Raw genomic sequence first — 2146 nt, 5'->3', positions numbered from 1 at the left:
GTGCATAACTGTCTATATCTACAAAGTTGTTGGAATAAAGTGTATATTGTAACCTGTTAATCCAGTGTTATAATCAATTCAACCACCTCTATTATCCTACACAAAGTAGGGTATCGATCATTTCGTGACGTCGATTATATAGTCGTAACGGGAATTTATGACTCCCGTTGACGCGCTTTCTCGCGATCGCGTCTTTCCGCGACTGGTCGAAGATATTGCTTTACCTTAAAATATCAGTGGCTAACACATATGAATGTAATTTATTTTTTACAAAATGGTGAATTCTTATCGTTAAATAGAATTGTATATTTAAATTTGTTCAAATGTTTGTTATAATGGAGACATATTTTGCTTTTTCCAGGTTTTTCAAAATTCTATTTTCAGTACGCTGATAACCATTTGCATGCAGATTGGCAGCAGTCGTTGACAGAATCTGCTTACAAATCCATACCCATGTTTTTGCACTAGGCTTGACTGTTGTAGGCTGAGCCTGTTAACAGAATCGAGTAACAGATTGGCGCTAGAAATCAAGCAGATTCTGCATACCTAACCTGACAGCAGATTGGTAGCCGAAACATATCATAATCGGACGGTCATCTCTTCAGGGACTTTGCACTTTGAACAAGGCCGGTTAGAAGTATTGATTCGATGGTTCAATATGAAAGCTCTTATTGGTGCATCAGCAATAAGTAAAACGCCTTAATTTTATTGACACCACATTAGAAATAATATTTTTTTTTTATTTTTAAATAAATCATTTTACAATTTGTTCATTAGGACATTTGATAAAATATTATAGTTTAAGTTTTGATGAAATATAGCATGTGGATGGTTATTCCCAGCGGGACTCCATCGTCCAGGTTTTATTGTATTTCTATTGCAAGATCTACAGGATGCTTCTTCTTCAGTTTTCTTTCTATTATAGTTCTATTCGTTTCAGTTACCAGCTGATTTGGGTGTGTTACAAGTCTTTCTTTATACTTTTTGGCATATCTGGCGATTTCCTCTTTGATTGTTGGAATTTTTAAATCTTTTCGTAAGTCTTCATTTCTGACGTACCATGGAGCGTTAACTATTGTCCTTAAGATTTTGCTTGCTCTGTTTCTATTTTATTTATGTGACTCATTGCTGCCATCCCCCATAGTGGGACTCCATATGTCCAGATTGGTTTGATTATTGTTTTGTATATATTTAGTTTGTTCATTATGCTTAATTTAGATTTTCTATTGATTAACCAGTACATCTGCTTCATTTTTTCACGTGTTCTGTTTGTTATTGATTTTATGTGATACTTCCATGTAAGGCGTGTGTCTAAATGTATTCCTAGATATTTGACATATTTTGTTTGTGCTATGTAGGCGCCATTTAGTTGGATGTCTGGTGTTTTTCCTTTTCTAAGCGTAAATGTTATGTGATTGCACTTACTGGTGTTCGCTTTTATTTGTTTGCTTTGCAGCCACTTTTCTATTTTTGTAATGTGTTCTTGTAGTAGTGCGGCAGCCGTTTCTGGATTTGCGTGTCTCGCTAGTAAGACCGTATCATCCGCGAACGTTAGAGTTTTGCTGTTGACAGTTGTTGGTATGTCTGCTGTATAGAGCGTGTATAATATTGTTCCTAGGACGCTTTCTTGCGGTACTCCTGCCTTGATATCCTTAATTTCAGAATATGCGTCATTTATTTTTAATGATGCTTGATGTCATTTTTTATTATTACTGCAGTTCCTCCATGTGCTTTACCTGAGGGGTGTTTGGTGTCGTAGATAGTGTAATGCGGTATTTTCATGTAACTTTTTAGAGTGAAATGTGTTTCTGAGACAAGTAGTATCAATATTATTTTTATACAAGAATGTTTTAGTTCCGTGGGCTCGCTGTTGCAAGCCATTGGAGTTCCAGGCTGCTATTTTCAGCATGTTCCACTCTATTTTTTACTTAGCAAGTTTGTGAGTAATTGTAACATGATTGTTGTTTGTTGTACTTGTTGCCTTAGTGTTGTGTTTAATTCACTTACCATTTTTCCTAGCATCTCTGTACTTTTGATGGATTGTTTTAGCATTTCTTTGATTTCTGTAGCGTCTTCGATATTTTTGCTTTGATTCTGATTAAGCGTTGCTTGGCTAATGTTTTGGGTTACTTGCACATAGCTTCGG

Source organism: Bombus pyrosoma, linkage group LG10, assembly GCF_014825855.1.
Source record: "Bombus pyrosoma isolate SC7728 linkage group LG10, ASM1482585v1, whole genome shotgun sequence".
Lineage (NCBI taxonomy): Eukaryota > Metazoa > Arthropoda > Insecta > Hymenoptera > Apidae > Bombus > Bombus pyrosoma.
The sequence above is the reverse complement of the archived record's forward strand: the minus strand, read 5'-3'. Positions refer to the sequence as shown.